Source organism: Poecilia mexicana, unplaced genomic scaffold (assembly GCF_051168715.1).
Source record: "Poecilia mexicana isolate PSO_F unplaced genomic scaffold, ASM5116871v1 scaffold_9, whole genome shotgun sequence".
NCBI lineage: Eukaryota > Metazoa > Chordata > Actinopteri > Cyprinodontiformes > Poeciliidae > Poecilia > Poecilia mexicana.
In genome coordinates this window covers 13802229-13826357 of record NW_028263378.1, presented here as the reverse complement: position 1 = coordinate 13826357, position 24129 = coordinate 13802229, and the positions used below count along the sequence as shown (strand labels likewise).

Genomic DNA, 24129 nt, shown 5'->3' with positions numbered 1-24129 from the left:
GATAAGGGCTTACAGCTAATAAGAACACAAAATATAGTTTTCCCAAAATTAGATTAGCACATAAGACCAATAGAAAAAAGAAATACAGAAATGTCGGACTGCTAAGAGGTATGTGATGAAATACTTTACAATGTTCTTGGAGTTGGCAGTAGACAGCGGACTCACACCTCTCCACTGTTCCTCCAGAAGAGAAACTGTGACTTCCAAACAAAATGTAAACATTTCTTTCACCTGAGCCGAAGACTTCGGACCATTGAACAATAGTCCAGTACTTTTTCATCTTGGTTCATGATGGACACTTGTGGCATTGTTGTTGATTCAAAAGTGGTTTAAATAAGAGGTGCAGTGTTTATAGCCCATGTCCTTAACATGTCTGTGTGTTGTGGCTCTTGAAGGACAGGTACTAACTGCATATCAATGCCTTTTGAGTCTCCCCAGGTTTTTGAATGAGCTATGTTATGAAATCCTCTCAGAGTTGCAGTTATTCCTTTGGCTTGTGCAACTTTTCTTTTCACTTAATTTTCCATTAATATGCTTGGATTTAGCATATTAATGGAACAACCAGTCTCTGTAGCAATGACCTCTGGTGGCTTACACTCCTTCTGTAGGGCGTCAGTGACAACACGATGCCAACAAACATGAGATTCTGATGACATGTTTAATATTTTAAAGAAAAAAGTAAAGCATGCAAACATCACGGTTCTATAATAGGACCTTCTACACATTAAGACGTACAAGTTAAAAATAAAACAGGGTGAACTCACCCATCTTTTATTTATTTATTTTAAACAACAAAACACACCCCATACCAACATCGACTCAGGCAGCAGGTCTCACCAGACCCAAAAAAGTGGGCCAACCAAAGTGCAAACATCCAGCCAACCCATGCACATGCACCACAAACAAATCTGAAACAGCCAGCACCACCCATGCCGCACCAGACCACCGAAGGGAAGAACGCCAACGCAGCAAACCGAAGAGCACCACACAAAAGTCACAGCACACACCGTGAAAGAGGCAGCGCCCACTCCCAGACCCGGAACCACCAACATCCAGGCCAGCCAAGCAGCAACTATAGAGCCAACCCAAGTAACAGCCCCCGCAGGCCAACACTACAGAAACAGCGATACCACTGTTCCTCCATGCATTTGAAGGGACACATCTTTTATTTTGTGACTGGAAGCCAGCTTAACACTTTGGGCTTTTACGTTCCTTAAGCTGCATCTAGTGTTTGGTCTTTGGGCGTATCACTGCCATCGTTTGTGCCCCTGAAGAAAATTGCATTGTAAGGAAATTATCAATGCTACTCTCCTCCACTGCCAGCACTTTTAATGTGATTTATTGGTCTACATGAGCTCAACAAGGTTGAACAGAGGTTACTGTAACCCAGAGGCAAATAACATGCACGCTGCAAGATAAAGTTCTTCTGTCCTTAGCCTCAGATATAACAAAGTGTAACTTTTAGTCAAGCACTTCGTTCATTCAAATATTCATTATTTTTATGAGTTCAGTAAAAACAATAATTATGTAAAATATTCCTGATCGCTTAGGAAAATGTAAGCAATTAACAAAAGCAATAAAAAAAAACATAGCTTTGTCGTTAAATTTAGATCTCCTCATTTCAAACAGTTCAGATTATTGGTATTTTAGATTCCTTTTTTTCCTCTGACCACCAATTTTCTTGCAACCTCTGGTGTTTAGTTATACAATTTGTTTCTTTGCCTTAGCCATCACAACAAAATGACCATTTTAAAAATGTCTACATTTATGCACACTCATCAGCTGCAGGGATGTCATGTTAATTTCTTTGCACCCACAACTTGTATTTGTTATTAGTTAAAGGTACTTGTTGCAGGATCTGACAATTTTATTTTACTTATCTACTCATACAACAACTTTTTACTCACTAAGCATCTTGTATTTAATAATTGCACAGCTTGTAGTTCATCATTTACTCTTATATTGTTTGCTTTCATTTAACCTTTCAGTTTCCAGACAGTCTAGCAACTTCTGTCTGTGGAAAGTTTACCGCGAACTTTTGATGACTTTTGCCAGCTGTGACTTTGTTCTGACACATCAACGTTGCAGAAAACATTTTTTTTTTCCTGTGTTGAATAGCAGAGAGTCGTTGCGTCAGGTACTTTTTGCAGGTTTGCAGAGTTCCCACGTTCACCGCTGCAAAGATACAGAGAGGTCATTTCCTTTGTGGTCAGAGAACGAGGTGATCTGACAGAATTTATGAACACGTCCCATTCCCTATTGGATCAAAAATAACTAAATAAATACTTGAAACAAACATTTGTGAGTATATGTCTCTGATTGTATTCCATCTTCAGTGGTTCCTAAAACAAAATTTTCTAACATTTTTATGTCCAAGTTTTAAATAGCTGACAATAACACCATTGAATGAAACATTAGTGATTTTGGTTTTCAGGAAAAGCCTAATTTACCACCAAGTCTCATGTCTTGAGCTATACGTCGCTTGAAAAGCAGTGACCCTTTGCACAATAAACCAAAGACTACATTACGTTTGTGGTGACCAAGAAAGAAGCCTGGAGATTTAAATATCAGTTGTTCAAACAAACAGGACAACAATTTCCAATATGTCCATTAAAATGTAGTTTTTGAATGGATGAATCAAATAAATGGCTAACATTAGCAGCTTCTGGAATAGCTCTTCCTCAAGCTCCACTAAAAATGTCATAAAAAGTGGTCAGCTAACTAGTCAGAGATATCACAAAACTCATCACTGTAAAAAAAAAAAAAAAAAAGTAGTGTCATTTATTTAAACTTGCTATGGGATACGTGGTCAAATATTTGTGTGGATGCATTTTGAACACTAACATATAATTGGAACAATTTTTAAAAACATTTTTGCTTTAAAAAAAAAAAAGTTCATCTTTTTTTTTCAAACTTAAACACCCAGTTCTTATTTTCAAAATATACTGATGCTATATATTACTTAATTATTCCATCCTAAAAAGGAAGAGTTGAAATAACATCCCAACTTTACATAACATTCACGAGAATGATAAGTGCGTGTAAAGCTTAAACTTCTTAATTCATAGAAGTCGGAGGACATGTTACAAAAATAAAGCTTTGGTTTATCGTGTTGATTTTACAAAAAAAAAAAAAAATCAAATAGCTGAGATGAAAGGCGTGGTCTTTAAACATTCAACAGCACAAACTGAAGCACAAGCAGAAAAGTTTCTATTAAACTTTCACATTCATCTTTTTTTTTTGCTTGAACTCATAATAATTAAAATTGTGAATATTTTACTTTCTTTCAGGAAAGCAAATATTACTGTCATTAATTAGGAAGCATGCTGAAACTTCTGGTTCCCATTATGTGAAGCAGTTTTCCCATTCCTACTGTAACACTGGGTGAAGGGACACACACACACACACACACGCACGCACGCACGCACGCACGCACACACACACACACACACACACACACACACCCACACACACACACACACACATCTTTGAAGACGCTGCACAGTGTGTAGTTCCCTGCAGTATAATTGGTGCAGCTTATCTACAGCTAACAAAGTCTCTCTAAAAAAGAAAAGTGAAAAATCAACAAATTCTGGTCCACTGCAGGGCGCAGTATCGCCGGCCTTCCTTTGATAGCAACATTTCAAACATGTGGAATAGGCAGCGTACTAGTGCTTCACCTCCTAAACCAGAGTTTTAGTTACTGACTCTAAAGGTTTAGTGACAGGATTCTTGTCAGTCTCTGACTGAGTCTGGTTATTCAGTCTCTCCTGACCTGATTTTGGTAATATTACATCTTCTTTAAAGCCAGCCTGAGGTAGAAAGATTGCTTATTTCACCTTACCAGTTAGATTTCACCAACTTCCTAATTATGCGGCTGATTTTCACCTCAAGGTTTTCATTAAATATCCCTGCTCTCATCAAATATGATTAATCGTGTTGCCATGAGAAGATCTCCAAGTCCCGCTGTAAATTCAAGAGACCCTTTTCCTTCTGGCCTCACGTTGTAAGATAATATAAATTGTAATAGGGTTGTTAGAAAGTTGGTCAAATTAATGAAAAACTTTTGTCTTTCCATGTAGATTACAGTCAGATTAGTTTCATCTCTTAAATGTCGTGATCAATAGAAACAAGATTCTCTATTCTGACAAACTCTTATGAGAATGGCAAGCATCATGTTTGAAGGAAACTACACTACACCCATATTGAAGCACGGCGGTGGCCTCATTATACTATGGTGATCTCTTCACCTCTGACTAATTTCCTATCAGAAAAAATAAAAAAATACTCATATGAATGAAAGTCATTTCAGATCTAAATCAGGTGTGATTATGTACAAAACAACTGAGCTGAACTGTCTGGTGGAGCCAGGGGGAGCATGACCACCTCTACACCCAACCCTACCAACTGATTGGTTGCCATGGGGACTTAACTCACCAGCACAGCTCCAGGACAAGCAGTTCCCTTCTGAAACAGTTGGTGGCAGTAGTGAAATATACTTAATCAGCATATGTTTATGAATATAGGCATATATTTTTAAACATAGGCATATATTTACTCGATTAAAAGGAACATTTCTGTCTTTAGTGAATTATTTGGAAAATAGAGATGCTTTGCTCCAAAGTGGCTCAGTGTCCAATTAGTTTTTGGCCATCTTTGAGGGAACAATGCTCCCAGCCTGAACAACCCAATGAAAATTTTCTGGTTCCACAATCGTGAACTCTACGTGCCAAATTAAAACGTACTAGCCTGGCCATTGGCTTCAATTCTCATCTCCCTTCATTGCTCTACCCCGGATTTCTCCCACTCAGCTGGATTTCTTCAGCTGAATGGTCCAATAAACAAACAGAGGAAGAAGAAGTTGTAAACATCGACGTTGATTTTCTGCGCTGTTTTAGAATTGTAGTCTGTCTGTAGATTGGCAATGGCAGCAGAGGAAGTGAACAAAACCATTCAGTGTGTGTTGGCCACACTTTCAAATAATGAGTTAACATTAACATGCATCTCATTTGGTTTGGCTCTTCTCTCTTTGCAGTGGAGGATTTGTTCTTTACAACACAGACAATTTCTGGTAAGCATCGAAAAGCCACATCGCATATGTCGCGGCCAAACATTAGCGATTGGTTAAATTGAAACATTCAACACAGTCTACCCCTCGAGGAAGCAATCTTTTCTCAATAGCCAATGGTTCAGACCCTCTACGAAGCAAAGTGTAATAACTAGTTATTAAGGCTAAACATCAGCATGAATGGAAGGGGGAAAAGGATATTGACAACAGCATCATAATGCTACGTATGCTTGTATTCTTCTCTCAGTCCCACAATGTCAAACTCACTCTTAATCCTTTTGTTGCAGATTTTTCCTGTTTCCACCATATCATCTTTGAGGACAAAATGTTCAATTGCTCCCTGATATTTGTTTTGCTTACAAACATGTCCTATCAAGAAGACAGTGTTCACTTAACCATAAATGGATCCTAATGTTAAGCTGGTGCCGTGCATACATCACTTAGAAGTTCTCTTCGACAACTGCAATGAAAAGATTTGGCATAGTCAAAAACCTGACATGGCTAAGCATGTTTTGCAGCCTCTCTGCCATTTATCAGCTTTCATTTCTAGTTTTGTCGGTTTGCATCATCCTCTTTGTTGCTCATCACATTCGTGGGTCCTGTCAGCCTCTCAGTGTGTTCTTCTACAATCCCCCTCTGATCCAGTGCTTGAAACCAGAGGCGATTCTGATATGACTCGACTTGTTTGCACAGATCCGCAGCTTCACTCTCAGCTTCGCCTCTGTCATCTCTCTGGTAGATTTTGGCTAACATATATGCAATACCTGAGCGGCTGACCTAACCATTTACTAAAGTTTACATGAGTGCATTCATCTGCCCTCCTATTGCCCACTCAGAGACTCTCTCTGCTCTGCGATACCAGATTTCTGTGAGTTGAACACAAGTCAAATTTAGCCTGGCCTTTTACTGGAAGCAGATGGTATGGTATTATGTTGAGGATACTGTTATCCACTGATGACTCTTCCAGCCTACCCACTCTACCTTCCTGCTCTTTTCCACCTCCACTGAGCCAAAATATGAACCATAATGGGACTTCTTTGTCTTATAAAGAGAATCTGGTGCATTGAGGAGCCTAATCCTGCTAGCGGTATATTTTTATTTCTTCCTCCTCATGCTCTCACCATCTTTAGCCACTCAAAGATCATTTGCTCCTTCAGTTAGCATGAAATACGTTTGACAATGAACACTCCAACAGCTCTTCCTTCCACTGTTGGTAATGTGTGAATCCCATCTGCAGAGACTTCATATTACAATGTTTCACACACAACAGGATGTGGAGACTGCAGATTTATAGTGAATAATCTGTGGTGTCTCAAGCCAATTGTCATCTTTTATTTGTCTCCTTCACATCCAATGCTTTAACTATAGAAGTTACATCAATCAATTAATCAACCAACCCATCAATCAATCAGCCAATTATTTGATTAACCAGTTTGTCATATCACACCACTTTGCCAGAAAAACAAATCCAGTTTATATCGGAATTAAAAAGATAAATGAAAGATAAAAATCTAACCACTGCCAGTTAAAAAGATTAATCACCCCTGGTCACTTTTCAATGGGGGAAAATTAAGTTTATCATTTCAGTTGGTGAAATTATCGGTTTAGCTACCCTTTCATGCAAAGGAGTTAAACACAACGTGTTTTAAATAGATTGAAATTGACAGACATGAAAAGAAACAAGAAATCCCCAAACTGAGAACATTTTTATAAAGGAGAACTTATTTGTAAATTTATCGAAATAATTATAGAAGATGAATAAAAAGTCATCTCCAAGGTATTGCACTAGTAAATAAATCTTGATTTTTGCCTTGACCGAACGAATGAAAATTCAGAGACGTCTTAATGTCTAAAATACATCTAAAACATGCCCTGACTAGTATTATTAGGTCATCATGAAATATAGCACTATACACCTGTGCATCACCAGCCTACGTGTGAATAGGCTGGTGATGCACACCAGCCTATTCACACAAGTCAAGTCTGTGAGTTGACTTGTGTTCAACTCACAGAAATCTGGTATCGCCTCCAGATGAAGACAACCCGCAATGGCAGCATGTACAGGTTGACAAATGAGGGGCAAAAAATGTATCTCTCTCATAAAACTCTTATGAATTAATAAAGGATTTATCATCTATAAAATGAGAGTTGAACACAAACGCGGGGATACAAAGATTTTAATCTGTGTGAGTACCTTTAGTAGAATGGTGTGGTCAGCAGATCCAAAGTCTGCACTAAGGTGTGTTAATACAGGTAACATAACCTTGATATGATCCGTGCTGCACCTTAGATCATTCAAAATGCTTCTGTAAATAACTAAGTCCAAAGGCAGGCTGAAATACTTCTGGAATGTTTTGAATGTGCAAATAGCATTTTATATGATTGTTTTTTTTACGACTTCAAAAATAATAATAATAAAAATAAATAAATAAAACATGAATTTGGTCACAGACCACTCAGCTATTTCTCATCAAATAAGATTTATAGGAGGAATTATGTATTTTCTGGGCACATAGTGCCATCTTATACCACAATCACAAAATCTTACCTTCATTTGTAGTGAAAAATGCTGTAATCAAAAACAACTCAAATAAATTTGACTTTGCACCGTAGCCTGATCTCATGCATTGAAATCGGCTTCTGTCTCTTTAAGAACCTCCTGCCGTTTCCAACACTTTCCCCTTCCTTAAACCAGAATATAAAATAAAAATACTGACTGAGTCTTGTACAATAAAAAATCCCAACAAACTGGTTTTCTGGTTAAATTCAAAATAACTTTCAATGATTTCAGCATTGATCTGTGTAGAAATACTCTACCAATCAAGAGACCAATCAAGCTAAACACACGCCATCAACTAGTTTGCTGATGTTCATGCAGAATTGCAAATACATCTGGTGAGCTGAGCGAGACCAGTAGTCAGACATCAACCTGTTTTTAGGTAAGCCACACTTTAGATCATTCACTTTCATTAATGATTCTGCATCTGCCAAATATCATAGCCAGAATATAAAAGCAGGAAAGTAAGTGGGGAAATTGTGATAAATGACTCTTTTGTAAAGTCTCAGAAATGAGTCAGTGCACCTTTGTTGTCTGCAGACTTTCAAACTTAAATTATGAAACTGAATGTTGCTTGAAAAAACCAGGAGCATATTCTAGCTTGTTTCAAGGCTATGTGTATTAGATAGTTAGATATGCATGTTTCCAAAATGCACATCATCTTGTTAAAAGAAGGGCTTAATTTTTTTCTGGTGTTTCCTTTAAAAATAAAACAGTTGCTAGAAAAAAACTCTGTTTTGTTTCTCATATTTTGAGTCCTTTCTTGTGTTGCTTTATGTCCTGTTTAGAGACTGTTGAGTTTTTTCTCTGGCCCTTGTTTCCTTGGAGTGTTATTTTGGTTTCCGTTGTTTTCTCTTCTTGTGTCAGCTTTCTGCTGCATTCACTGCTGTTCCCCATCATATAAATTACTCCCCTTGTCTGCAGTGTTGCAGAAGTGTTTATACCCCTAAAGCCTATTCACATTTTATAAGAACCACAAACTTGAATGTATTTTATTTTAATTTTATGTGAATGGCCAACACAAAGGAAAAAAAAAAAAAGATTCTTGGTCTGACATATTATGAACTGGGAAATCTGAAAAGTGTGGTGTGTCGAGCTAATACTTTGTAAAACCACATTTGCTACTGTTCTCTAGAAGTATTTTCGTGTATGTCTGATGGGCATTTGTGCCATTTTTTTGTATTTACAAAATAGTTTAAGCTTGTGATAAAGAGCATTTATCAGTAGCAATTTTCAAGTTTTATTGAATTATTTCACCATTTTGATTTATGTGTTGATTTATGTGTCAGAGTTGACTGGGAAATTCTAGCACTTGAATATACTTTGATCCATGGGTGAAAGTAGACGGGTACGGTCGGGAACTGCGTACCCCTAAAAGATTTAGCGGGGGGTGCGCAGTACCTCTCAGTACCCTGAGAGAGGAGCGGCTGTCTGCTGTAAAAAATCAATGGGTGCATGTGCAGCCATGGAGCCGTGGATGTCTGCAGCTCCTCCACTTCTTGTGGACCTGTTCTACAACTATGCAGTACTAACCATTAATCTATCACATACAATCACAATAAATTACATTGAAGTTTGTGATTTTACTATGACAAAATGTGGTTTCATCATATATCAGTATTTAGCCAGTGTTTCTAAAACAGTCTTACTTGAATCAGATTATTAAAGCTTCACAACAAAAAGAGAACAAAAAGAGGGATCAGTCCAGTTGGTACAAACCAACTCGGGAAATAAAAATGAGTTTATTCTACCTTAGGTGGATATTGTTTGAGTAGCATAACAGAGCATAACGTATGATGCAGCTGTTCTCAGCTATTCATACTTGAGCATCCTGAAACAATAACTCATAAGTACAAATTTATTAAATAAGCAACTGTGTGCCTTTGAGCAGCTGCTCTGGGAACTCACAGACAATATTTGCAAAGTTCATCAACAACAGCCAACTGCTACCTTTGAGGCGGTGGAGTTCAGTCCCGCACAGCTTCACACACCAGATTTAAATCAATAGGTCGTTAACAGGCCTCTGCAGAGTTTGATGTAATGCAGAGTTGGTAAATCCGCCATGGAGCAGGGCTACACAAGGAAAATAAAAATTGCGTCAAGGATCAGGGCTGAAATTGGACATAGCTGCCCGTTATCAGGTTTGTAGAAAAGCCTGCTGTCTTATAATATGTTGCATGAAATATTTTTACTTAATTAAAAAGAAAGAGGGAGCAGAGGTCTTGTCAATCAGTCACAAGGCACAAAATTAAATTTATGGCCTTGGTGCGTGGAGTTTGTGTTGTTCAGGAATGTTTTTTTTATTATTATTTCCAGCTCTGTGTTCAATTACTCATTTCCGATTTCAGCTTTTCACTAAAACAACATTTATTCTGTAGAGCCGATGAATGTATTTGTTTTGGTCTCCACCATTGCATTGACACTCTCACATCTTGGTCTCGTGTTTTTGATGTAGTGTGCTTTTGTAGAGGTTCCCTGTTTTCCTTTGACTGTTGCTGGATCACTGTGTTTTGCCTGTAGCTTTTGGTTTCAGATCCTTTGGCTTGCTGTTTGTTAACCTTGGATTTATGTGTTTCCCGGTTTTCATGCCTCGGTTTGTATTACGAAAGGGATTTGGTTGATTTCATTCCACTCGGGTTTCAGTCTGCTTTCGGGTCCATCTGCCGTGGACTTTAAAGAGTTGTTGAAAATTTTAAAAGAAAGAAATGAGACCAGTTCAGAATTTCATCAGATGTGTCACTATTAAGGTGAGTTTTGTGTTTTTTTTTAATATGTCTTGTTAATAAAGAAAATTCAAAAGGTAGTGTGGATAAAGAGACATTTGTTTAGCACATTAACGGATGTCCTCATTGCAATGTTTTTCAACTATAATAAATTATGTTATACTAATATGTTGGTGTTTCAAGTACATAAATTGGATAGTTAAAAATCAGAATGTTAAAATCATTCAGTCTATTTGCTTTTTCTGCTCCAAAAAACTGATTGCTGATTTCAATTTCTGCTCATGTAAGGATATAATTTGTATATCTGTTTTTGTCTTCAATGATTTTAGTGTAAACTGAGGAAAAGTGATGAACCCAAAATGTCAGCTGTTAACAATATTGCAATTGGGCTCAAAACAACAGTCAACATAAACATATTATTTGGGACAGAACTTAAACAGAAGACAAACCAAACAGATAGTAAACAACAAATGTCCTCTCCCCTTACAATCAAGTGGTACGACCCACTCAGGAGCTTCTGCTAAGGAAAGAGTCAGGCTAATGAGAATAAATATTTTAGTTTAGTTGAATATCTAAACTGTCAATCTTTGAATTAATTTTAAGAATGGAAATTAAACAGTAAATAAGTGTGTCTGAGTGGGAACAGCCCTGATTATGACACCAGCTGAACGGTTTTGGGTCGTTCCACTATAAACTGTGTACAATGCATGACTAGTGTAGAATGGCCAAAGGGGAAATTTGATCAGATTTTCTACTTTTTAAGTGACCAATACATTTGTGTTTTGCTAGAAATATATGTTAACGTAATAGTTGTTGAAAAAGTGTGGTTTGGGTGATGAGGACATTCAAGGGCATTTAATGACACTGAAGGACGTTTCCAACCATCACTCTGTGCAGAAGATATCGACTTGTCTTTTTAAGCACATGTAAGATTTAAATCTTACATGTGTTGGACTGGTGCTTAGGCTATTTTAAAGACTGGCTAGCTAAAAATTTTGTCCAACTTAAAAATGTATATATAAAAAAAAAAACTGATGACCTTATATGTGGCCCTGTCAGATTTCAGCCTGAGGAACTGGAGAGTCTTGCTCTCTTTGCCACATTTGCTAAATAATCTGTTCAAAGTTTTGGTGTAAGTTTTGTCTCTGCTTTTTGGATGCTGAAGACAAAAAGCTGAGTTTAATGCCCTTACATCAAACGTTATCAGTCTTTTCACATGCGGAAGAAGAATAAAATTTGCCTTTATGACCCAACTTCAAGAAAGTGGTGAGATTTTAATGATTGTTAGAGAAAAGCTGAGCAGTCTAATGATGATGTGAGAAATCTGTAACTGCTTGAGTTTCTGAAACAATTAACCTCTATTAGAAGATGTGCCTGTGTGCTGTTTATTGAGCAGGTAAATTTAGTTTTTATTGTAAGATTGTGTGTTTGTGTGCATAATGTGCTTCTTGGCTGCAGCAGCTGTCAGGGGACCACCTTAACAACAGCAGGCTCATTTGCTGCATGATTATCGACGGGGCCCCCTACATTTACAGTCCAACCATATGACTTTGATGCAGACACACAGTGTTTCTTGTTTATTATAATTATTCCAGGCTAGTGTCCTACCATATGGCTTCCACTTGCTCATAATTTCAGATTTGTGCAGAAAGTGTGTACATTAACAAAGTGATGCAGTGCGAAGTGCTAGTAGGTAAACAAACTTAACTCCAAGATTCTCTCAGCTGTTTGAGGTTTGAACTCTGGATTTGAAACATCTTCAAATATGAGTTTAAAAAATTCTTAATCTGGGGTGCTTAACAATGATCTGATTCATTAAGATTGGCAATTTTTTTCAGCCACTCATTTTAAATATGATCATCTACCTTTGATATTTGGTGATTTCTTTTCCCAGCTGTCAAAAAAAAAGGGGGAGGGGGGGAACAGCCTCCAGGATTTAAAGCCCTACCGAGAGATGAGAAAATTAGACTGATCCAGTCAGACCTCGAGTCCTGCACCGGCACAAAACATACACTCCCCGACATACACATCAATATGGACCCAACTTAAGAAGAGAAACCCTGCAGGCTATGGAGCCTCTACTTTGATCTCCATCCATAGATGTATGTGGCCATGCAGTCACATGTCCTTTTGATACATTGCTGATAAAGATAACTCTGAAATGTCTGTTTTTATTTTATTTATGTGACTTGATGGTCAGTTGTAACCAAATTTCTCAAGCCTTCTCATTATATATATATATATATATATATATATATATATATAAACACTGCTCAAAAAAATAAAAAATAAAAAAATAAAAATAAAGGGAACACTCAAATAACACATCCTAGATCTGAATGAATGAAATATTCTCATGGAATACTTTGTTCTGTACAAAGTTGAATGTGCTGACAACAAAATCACACAAAAATCATCAATGGAAATCAAATTTATTAACCAATGGAGGCCTGGATTTGGAGCCACACACAAAATTAAAGTGAAATGTTCCCTTTATTTTTTTGAGCAGTATATATATATGTTCTCAGCAAGAAATTGCTATTGTAGCTGTTTTAGGTGGAATTTTATCAATTTTAACTATATTGATATTGTCACTAATGTGGATATTTTTATTGATTAGTCTGTTTTCAAATTTAGAAAACTTTGACATTAACTTAGAAGCTTAGAATTTAAATGCAAGTTAAGACAAAACATAATTCACCTAAGCATAATCCAGCTTAAAAATATTGTATCTGCTGAAACATCAAGTCAAAAAAAAAAAAAAAAAAATTCTCAAATACCATTTTATTTAGACTCGGGGCTAAATTCACTATTAAACTGTACATGTTGCAAAGTGTGTTTTGGCGTAAACTGTCATGTTTCTGGGTAAGTCTTGACTCTCAGGGAGAATTACATGAATATTTAATGAGTATTTACAAACATTGTGTATAAAATAGGAGCTGTGATGTCTAGGAAGAAGAGGAGATGCAAGAACAGCAAAAAATGTATGAAGATGAATAAAAAAAACGCGTATAAAGGAAATTATGCTTATTGTTCCAGGATTGGAGGTTGACGTTGAAGAGGGTTGGTGATCTAGAAAATGAATGGAGTTTGGCGAGTACCTGAGTTCCAGGAGAGATCCTTTGTTTGCTTTCAAAGAACGGATGGTGAGACCTACAATGGCAGTGAACGGAGGCTGCTGAAGAGCGGGCAGGCACATGACAACTGGAGACAATGGAACAGTTGTGGAGGAAGTTGAACAAGCGAACATCAGAGGACGTCTGACTCAGAGGGGTCTGGTGAATAGTTTCAGAGCTCGGTGAGAGAATAAAGCAGAAACTTCAACCTGGAGGAAACGGAGAGCATCAGGAGTGAGTTCAAGATGGGTAAGCTGGACGATATGAGTAACTTTTTCAAAAAGTAATGTTACACATTTAAATTGTCATGTGGTGTAGACAACTGCAACTTTTTAAAACGTTTCAGGCTGATTTGCTTTAAATTTCGACAAATAAATTAGTTTTAAATTATCTAAAGGGCAAGTCAGTCATTCAGCTTCTATGAATAACCTTAATATATTTCAATTAAATATGGTTGCTGTACACTTCCAACATATTTAGCATTGATATATAACCTCCTTATGAGTATATATGATGTATATTTAGTGTCTCATGTTTAAAATCCAACTCTGCTGTTGCTGTGTAACAGAAGCAAATGATTCCTGAACAAAACTCAGTGAATTATTGATAAAGGTTCTTGGTTTATTGCTCATAAAAGTATTGTACTTTTTTTTTGTCATTGAATTATTTCAATTATAGTATTTCATCTGCAGAAGAGCTCTCCTTTTTATAGTAAAAATAGAAAGATCAGATGCTTATTTTTTGCACCTCTATTTTAATTTACACCAGGAGATCAAATAATGAGATGGGTAGAATAAGCACAAAATGTTGTTGGTAAATAATTTTAAGTAAATGACAAATTATCTAAGGATAATGAAAAGGTACACACTTGTCTGAGTTTAATGTCTACTGTGCTAAATTTGGAGCAAGACGGAGCCACTCTAAAGAGCCAAAATCTAACTAAACGCCTTTCCATTTTATGGTCATTGTAATGTTTGTGCACAAGAAAAAAAAAAAAAAAAAAATCATGTAAGTAGTTTTCCCCCCCACATGCGAGCACACACTGATGCACTACATAAAACATGTACCACACACGCAGTTATATTTCATGAATATATGAAGCCATATGTTTCCAAGGGAAGGAGGTGATTTTTTTTATTTTACTCTTTTAAAACGGATTTATTTTGAGCACGACTGCAGTTGTGAAGCCTGATTGCTGGCTAAACGCAGTGCAGTCATTTAGTGTGTGATTGTCCCTCTTGTCTTGATGCTGGATTTCAAAAATAATCCAAAGTGAAAATGTTCACAAGGTCTCAATTTTGCTCCCGCGTGTGTCTGCATGCTGCTTCCCGTCATCAGTGTCCTCGTGAAGAGTGAAGTGAAGACGCTCCCCGTGTTTGGAGGATTCAGAGAAGAGTCCCTGCAAGACAGCTGTGTGATGGTTAACAGGAATGGGACGGTTCGACCTTTTCACTGAACTGTAGTGTTATGTTTAAATAATACGTTTTTCGGCTCTAGCGCCCTTCATTGAGAGGTAAATGGACAGGAAGGATGTAGCGGAGAGCAGGGGAAGACGTGCAGCAAATGGCCTGACACCAGGAATTGAACCCTAGACATGTTGAGGGCTGCATGTAGTCACACTGTTCCATCCGGAGGATACGCAGATTTGGAAGGATGTGTTTTGAGGCGGGTTTTTAAACCGAGGAAGCGAGTAAATGGTACAGATATCAGGTGGCACCTGATTTAAGAGCTAGAAAAAGAGAAGGCTCTGGTCCCCATGGTGCTGAGGAGGTTGGAGGAGACGGAGAGGTGAATGGAGGCAGAGGGCCTGAGGGAGCAGGAGGGCTTGTGAATGTGGAGGAGCTGGGACAGGTAATGTGGGGCGAGGCGGTGGACGGGCTTGAAAGTGATGAGGGGCAGTTTAAATCGGATCCCGGAGTTGATGCGTAGCAGCTGTAAAATGGGAGAGATGTGATGGAAGAAAGAGTTTTGTGTGTGTTGATACAGGAGGAAGAGTTTGAAACCATTCAAAGTTGACAGACGGCCTTCTGAGGGAGACATCTCGGCTATTTTTATTTCTCCTCTCAGAGTCGCCTCTTATCCAAAGTGTATCAGCCTCTCGCGAGTTCAAAGAAAATGAGGCATTTGGTCTGTTCCTTAAGTCAAGCAAAAAATCCTGGAAAAGGATATCGGATCTGACGAACTGATCCCTGTTCACTTAAAACAGAGCCTTTAAACTTTGTTCCTATAGAAACTGCTCTTCTACAAGCGACAATAAAAACAAATGAATGATTTTTATCTTAATAAACTATTTTATGCAAAGAGAAATCAAAACAGTTGAGAATGTTGGCGAGAAATTTTTAAAATGACAATATTTTAACCAAAAGTCATGCTTTTGTAATTGGATGCAGCGTTGATGCATCTCTTACTTTGTTTTATCTTTGTAAGTACCAGTGTTGTTATAAAATTTGTTTTATTCATTTTAATTGAGTAGATTTGTCATAGTAAATGTACTCTTTATATACCTCTGCTGGTTTAAATTAAAATGCAGATATTGTTGTATTTTTTAAAGCTCAACTGCAAAGTCTGCAAAGTCTCAAGGGCTGAATTTGAATAATATCACATTGGTGTAATAGAGATTTTGCTGCCATAACTTACTTTATAATAATCAAACAGATTTTTATCAAAGCCATGTAGGAAAAAGAAGTGAACATTATGGGTTTATATGCTGAGGGCTAAATTACAGCACAAGGCAGGTGTGATGATTGGCGAATGAGTAGCACTCATGACACGGGGCTGTACAAATAACCAGAGGACAGGCTAATAAAGCACTTTGCATGAAATAAAAACAAGGACCAAAAATCATGACTAAAATAAAAATAAAAAAAAAATCAGCCTCCATCCCAACTCTAAACATCAGCCAAAAAACATGTTTTCACTTTGGATACCAGGAAAGCAAACAAACAAATTTTCTGCTGATCTCAATAATTTGGCTTCATTTTCAAATATCCAATCCCAGATACAAACGGGGAACGTGCAGCCAAACTCATTCGCCGCATTTGTAGCGAGCCTCGCCTCATAAACGCACGGGAGTAGAACAGACGTTTTTCAGTGCAGGTTCACCTTATTTCCTCCCAGTCTTTCAGAGGCCATTTTGCTGTAGTACTGAGAGTCTGAAGCATGTGTTTGGAGAATATTTATTTTGACCTGTTTCATGGCTCCCTCGATGCATTGCAGCTGTGAGCAGTCATGTGTCTCATTGATAATGGGGAGGGGAGGCGCTGAGAGTGAGGGAGAGATGGAATTGTGGCGGCAGAGTGCGAGAGGGTGAGTCATGCCTCTATTTGATAATGATGACCCATTGGTTCAGAAGTGTGCGCCACAATCTTAGTGGCGAGGGGAAAACCATTTGATATGCTCAGGACATCCTTTTGGCTCCCGTGCGCTTCAATTAAGTTCCTGCTGTTTGTGGCTTTTAAGCGTGCGGCTCCACTAATCTGATGCGTGTCTGTGGGTGACTGGAATAGTGCTTTTGTGTCTCAGCGTGTGCGAGTGTCTGTGCTGGTCATTGTGAACATTTTCTTTTTTTTTTTCTTTTTTTTTTTTTGCATATTGCAAGCCCTATCTGCTGGTGATGGGTCCAAAGAGTGAGATCCGTGATGAAGGAATGATTATTTTGTTTTTGGACATTTTATTTCTGTAAATGTTGAATTGTAATTCTAACTTCATACTTGATTACAAAAAAAAAAATAAGAATTTGTTTGCAGATTTCACAAAAATTATAACTGAGAAGTGGAGAAAATGGAACGCACCATTTTGATTTCTTTTTCTTAGAATGACTCTAAGCCTGTAGGAAGTGTTGAAGAAGATTTTAGGTTGTAATATATTTAGGAAAACTCTCTGGCTCAATCTTCTTACGGATCCCAGGTTCTTCCAGCGGACCGAGTGTAGCCACACAGAAAACAACAATGAGTGCAGATGTCACAGAATTACAGAGTTTAATCCAATAGAAGACAACTTATGCAAATTGCAACAGAAACTGCAGAACAGCAGAGACATACATTCATTTACCTGAGACAAATGGAAAACAAGAAGGAAAGAAAGAAAAGCAAAGACGTCTTTGGAGAATTGCAAGAGCAAATCTAGTTTGTTCCTCACGTGCACAAATGTTTATAGTAAAGGCCTATTCTTGTCTTTTAATTTATTCAAATAAGGCGTATCTTTGCTCATCCAATCAGGAGCTGTCTCTGACCCTCTCTAAAGTTAGAGACTCCCTGCAATTTGTTTCCAAGATTAAAAGCCATTTGTCCCCTTTGTCTAAACAGAGTGGAAGCAGAGACTTTCCTATGAGGGGCCGTTTAGGACAAAATTTACGTTTTGTCTCTCACATACTACCAAAAACTCTCGCACACTCAAAAAAATTACGTTTTGTCTCTCACACACTACCAAAAACTCTCGCATACTCCAAAAAAGTAGCCACGCACACTCAAAAAAATTACGTTTCGTCTCTCACACACTACCAAAAACTCTCGCACACTCAAAAAAATTACGTTTTGTCTCTCACACACTACCAAAAACTCTCGCATACTCCAAAAAAATAGCCTCGCATACTCAAAAAAATTACGTTTTGTCTCTCACACACTACCAAAAACTCTCGCATACTCCAAAAAAGTAGCCACGCACACTCAAAAAAATTACGTTTCGTCTCTCACACACTACCAAAAACTCTCGCATACTCCAAAAAAGTAGCCACGCACACTCAAAAAAATTACGTTTTGTCTCTCACACACTACCAAAAACTCTCGCATACTCCAAAAAAATAGCCTCGCATACTCAAAAAAACTACGTTTTGTCTCTCACACACTACCAAAAACTCTCGCATACTCCAAAAAAGTAGCCACGCATACTCAAAAAAACTACGTTTTGTCTCTCACACACTACCAAAAACTCTCGCATACTCCAAAAAAATAGCCACGCACACACAAACGTTAACTTTCTCGCTCACATACACCACTACCAGCTCGCTCACATACACTACCAGCTCGCGCACATACACACAAACGTTAACTGTCTCGCTCACATACACTAACAGCTCGCACATTCACAAACGTTAACTGTCTCGCTCACATACACTACTAACAGCTCGCACATTCACAAACGTTAACTTTCTCGCACACATACACTCCTACCAGCTCGCACACACACACAGACGTTTATCTCTCACATACACAAGACTAAAGTTGAACACACACACACAGTACTAAGACTAGTTTTTTGAACGTGTGAGAGCGAGACTTTTTTTGAATGTGTGAGAGTTGTCACGGAAGAGGCGGGACATAATTTTTGGATCAAACTGCGCATGCGTAGATCCTAAACTATAATTTTCCATTTTTGACTCACTGTATGTTGTTTTACTTAGTATATTTGTGTTTTTAAATATATATAAATATATTGAAACTATCTTTCAATAGCTACCTTATATTAAACTATGTTAAGGACAAATGTCAAACATAGTGCAAATATTTTGAAAACAAAGTAAAAGATCTTGCAGGTATATTAATCTCCTTCCTCCTTCATCAGAAATGAAAAATTATAAATGCACACTATGTGTTGGGAACCTGTGTTTGTTGACTGACTTTTATTTGTCAGGCTTACGAGACAAAAGCTGAAAAAAGATCGATTTTCTTCGCTTTCAAAATAACACAAAACAGCGAAAAAAGACCTCCACACCGGACCTCGTTTATTTATGTATGTATTTTTATTTTGATAGCTGCCGATTAAACTGAAAGTTACACATTGATATGATCATATGAGTAGTTTTTACCGAGAAATCGATCAGAAGCGCCGTGAAAATGGTCAGATTCACCGGATCCACGTCTCTGGCTGCAATGCGCGCTCCCGTCACAGGGGGAACAGATTTTCACGGGGGAACAGAATTTCTCACAAGACCTCTTAATAATTCCTGTAATGCTGGCACCCAGTGGACAGATTGTACTACAGCAATTTTGCTATTTTTAATCAATCAATCAAATTCATTTATTTCTATAGCACATTTAATCTACAAGAAAATTAAACGTTCTATATATATTTAAAATATATATAGCACAAATATACTAAGTAATAGAACATACAGTGAGTCAACAATCGAAACTTAAGGTTTAGGATCTACGCATGCGCAGTTTGATCCAAAAATTATGCCCCGCCTCTTCCGTGACAACTCTCACACATTCAAAAAAGTCTCGCTCTCACACATTCAAAAAGAGTTTCGCTCTCACACATTCAAAAAACGAGTCTTAGTACTGTGTGTGTGTGTGTTCAACTTTAGTCTTGTGTATGTGAGAGATAAACGTCTGTGTGTGTGTGTGTGTGTGTGTGTGCGAGCTGGTAGCAGTGTATGTGAGCGAGACAGTTAACGTTTGTGAATGTGCGAGCTGTTAGTAGTGTATGTGAGCGAGAAAGTTAACGTTTGTGAATGTGCGAGCTGTTAGTAGTGTATGTGTGCGAGACAGTTAACGTTTGTGTGTGTGTGACATTTTAGTATTTTTTTAGTGTGCGTGGCTATTTTTTTGGAGTGTGCGAGAGTTTCTGGTAGTGTGTGAGAGACGAAACATAATTTTTTTGAGTATGCGAGGCAACTTTTTTGGAGTATGCGAGAGTTTCTGGTAGTGTGTGAGAGACGAAACGTAATTTTTTTGAGTATGCGAGGCTACTTTTTTGGAGTATGCGAGACTTTTTGGTAGTGTGTGAGAGACAAAACGTAAATTTTGTCCTAAACGGCCCCTCATACTTTCCTGTACTGGCCTGGACTCCTGCTGTCTTATGGCTTTTCACAGATAAGTGTGAAAAGCTGGAACTTCTCCTGATTGTTTCCCAGACAAAAGGCACTTTCAAAAAGATCTTAGCAAACAATCTGCTGCAACTACAGATAAAATAAAGGTCAATAGGGCAGAATACGTTATTAATCTCAAAACTATAATTAGGCTATTTCAATCAAGACATGTTAAGTTTTAAAACTAACATATTATAAATTTATTTTCTTAACAGAAGAGCTACCAACAAGTTTAGAACAAAGCACGCTCACATGCAGGAATAGCCCAAATCATGAGAATTTGCTGCAAGTTATGAGAAATGTCTACAGATAAATATTGTTAAATGTTGTTTGGCAAGGAGAAAGGTTGAAACATTCAGTTCTGACTGCATTTAGAGAGAAATACCAGAAGAGTTGAAATAACAATTGCAACAATTGGTTTAACAATAAATCCAGGGTCGCTGAGGACAAATGCATGAAAAGCTTTCGGACTTTTTTTTTTCCCCATTCAAAAAAACTTTATCTGCCATTTGAATTCCAATAAAATACAATGAATTTAGTGATTGTAACACAAAAAATTAAAGTTAGAGGTTAGAATATTTCAAAAGATGTGTGTCATTCTTAACAATAAAACTTTTATCAGGAGTGTGAATGTCTTGCAATTTGGTTTAATTTTATTTTCATAAAGTCCAAAATAATTGTTTCAATTATGAATTACATTTAACTTAAAGCATTATCAACTATATAAAGAAAATAAAGGTAAATATTTAGAAAGCAAATTTATAAATTCGACTAAAAACAGTGATGGATCTGTTAACGCTGGCGTGATAATCATCTGTGTTAAATTTACTCAAATCTGCTTGGTGGTTCAGTTTTACAGCAAATTTTTTATAGGAAGAGATTTGCTTCAGGAAAGGAGGTTTTTCTGTATTCACCAGTGGATTCTTATTTTTATTACGTTCCATCTTGGCCTCAGGGAGGAAGTTCAAAGAGGACATGTCCTGGGTGAGACGGGTCGAGGATGATCATGCCTCCATGCTGCTTCGCCCTGATGGAGTGCTGCTGATCAAAGAGGAACTGTTTGTAGCTAATGATCCTTTCAGCGGAGCGAAGGATGGGTTGCACCCCCTGCTCGTCCTGTTGCACTGTATTAGACAGTGATGGAGAATGTGACAATGAACCCGACGACAGCTCTGCACATCCTGATCAACGGCTCCTTTGGGAAGTTGAGATTTTTTTAGGGTATTTTAGAAAGGGGGTGGGGACTACCTGACAGCATGGGGAAAAAAGATTCGACAGAAATGACTGTAGAAAAAGTTTGATCCACTTTGAGTTTAAATTTGGACGTGCTTGGGTAAAACCTATGAAGGTTGACATTTTTTAAAAGTAATACAGTAAACATTTACCGAGAATTGGTTGTTTTTATTTGCAACATCCCAGTGCTTTGTAACACCTGGATGATTGTGGCGATGGTGGTCGGAGTTTGTCCCTTCGTTGTTGGCAGTTTCGATCTCTGCTCCGTCTGTCTTTGTCTTGTCTCTTGGGGCAAAAGCTTACCTTTCCCTCCTGGTGGTGGCCAGGTGGCGCCTTGCCTCTGTCAGACTCTCCCCCAGGGCAGCTGTGGCTACAGTCGAGTAGCTAAGCAACATCAGTGTGTGAGTGAATGAGTGAATGGCTGAATGTGGTGCAAAGCGATTTGAGGTCCTCTGGAGTTGATAAAGCACTATACAAGTACACACCATCCAGGCCAACCATCTCTGCTGTGGCAATAAATAATTTGATGTTGACTGTGAAGCCATATGCATAATGCAAGAGTTACTGTGTAGCAGATTTTTCTCCCTGAAGCCTCTGCGGTGGTTGATAAACTATGCTAATCTGTATTAATGTACTTAAATGATCAATACCATTGCTCTAATAGCTTATCAAAATTCTGTCTGTTGGATAAATTGCTTCCAAGTGAGAGTCAGTAGATTTCTCGGATAAAGATTTGTTTACAATCAAAGTAGGTAATCATACTTGTATTGATTCTCAGGTCCATTTCCTAATGATTTTATCAATCAAGTAATAATAATAACAAAAAAAATCAAGAAAAAACAAATATGCTAAAATTAATTCTACACACTATTCCAGCTAAGAGAGAAAGGTTTATGAAAAGGAAAATGAATTCTCACTGTATTGTCTATGTGGGTTAATGATTCATCTTTGATCAAAAGTTTACAAGTCTCTCTAGAGATCAAAGGAAAACGCCTACAATTGAGTTCTAAGACTCTCAGTTTGAGGATGGCACTTTGGGACAGGAGAAAGGAGGAATATGAGGGTTTTTTTAAAGGCTCCTTTGGCAGGTTTATCAGGCCCTTAGTACTGTCTTAAAGGAACGTGGAGAGGAACTCCTCCGTGGTTCAAAATCAGGCTCTTGTTTCAGCCACAGAACAGTCTTTAACTTCCATTAACTTGACTCTCACAGTCAAGTTTCTCCTCTCAGCTGACAGAAATATCCCAACACAGCAGCTGCTCTTTTAGGTTGAAAGGTTACTCAAACTGTAAAAGTGTTGGTTTTGCTTCCAGTTCATTGAATATCCTGGTTGTAGCTCACTATCTCTCACCGACTCTCACAGCGAGTCTCACAGAGACAGAGACACTGTCTCTCACTCTTTGTGCACCATTTGCGCAAACAAATTTCAAGTTAAACAGGTGTGGCCGATTTAAGTTGGTAACTTCTCATTGGTTCTTTAGTGATGTTCCTTTCTGTGAGACGTGTCGGACGTCCGTGGCTCCTGAAAGTCAGAGCGTCGGGAAGAGGAGTGTAACAATGGCCTCATCAGAAGGTCTATAAGAACTAAATGTTGGTTTCCAGCAAGAGTATAAGTGATTAAATGTGTAAAAAGTGACAATGCATATAATTACCTATTTTTCTCCAAAATCACTAATGCAATTTTTTACCTGGCTTTTGATTGACGCTCTTGCAACAAATCACCTGGGACCCTCCGTCCTCAAGAGGAAAGTTTCATTTTCTCAGAAGAGTACAAGGTTTGAATATGTCCAATTACATATAGATTAAAAATAACTGCTTTAAATACTTGTGTAAAACTTAAAAAAAAAAAGAATTTGGGTAATATACTTCCATAGAGGCATTTTCTATTTTAAAGCAAAACGCAAAGTATTTATTAGTCATCAATCTATAAAGTAAACATTCTGAAGGTTTATTTTTCCATTTTAATGCATTAGAGCATCAACAACATGCGTGTTGTGACAGTTGGCTTCTCCTGTTTTTCAATTGCTCTACAACTACTTCATTGTCATGAAAATATGCACTGGTCTTTGTTTTGCCTGAACACAACTGGATCTGTTCTCTTTTCCTTGATGCGATGTTAATGAAACTGAACTGAGGAAAGAAAGTTGCTTTCGGAGCAATCATGTTACTTTATAAAGACTTTTATTTCATGCAAAAGTCTCTACTTTTTGCATGAAATAACTTTGTCTTGCATTTATGAAATTATGAAGATGGTCCATTCACTATTCAGTCATAAAAGTTCCTCTCCCTGTGCTGTAACTCAGATGACAGAATTAGGCCTGAGTGTCCTTCTCATCACATGTTTATTGTGGCTGTGCAGTTTTGGTTATCAATAATGCTGCTTGTGCCCAATTATTTCTCTCTATTCTCTGAATCTTCTGATAACTTGCTCTGCAAATAATGTGAAATAAGCCCAAGTAATTTTCCTGGAACACTTGAAATTATTGTACAATGTGTGTTTGTGTGTCAGGTTTTTGGCAAATTTGCAGAATCTTTACACATCCCAAATTCCCAAGAGCTCGTCTTACTGCAGATCATGGTACTGACCTGTTGCCAGTTGGTCTAATCATTTGCAACATGCTCCTCC

The 24129-nt window shown here is 37.7% G+C and overlaps 1 long non-coding RNA gene across 1 annotated transcript in view; it reads left to right on the top strand.

Moving 5' to 3' along the window:
• Nucleotides 1–9656: 9656 nt before the first annotated feature.
• Nucleotides 9657–24129, top strand: part of LOC148157661 (uncharacterized) — an 88565-nt gene continuing 74092 nt past the window's right edge. Inside the window, exons 1-2 of the long non-coding RNA XR_015764267.1 lie at nt 9657–9766; nt 13388–13713. This is a non-coding gene — a long non-coding RNA (uncharacterized LOC148157661). The remainder of the gene's footprint in view (nt 9767–13387; nt 13714–24129) is intronic.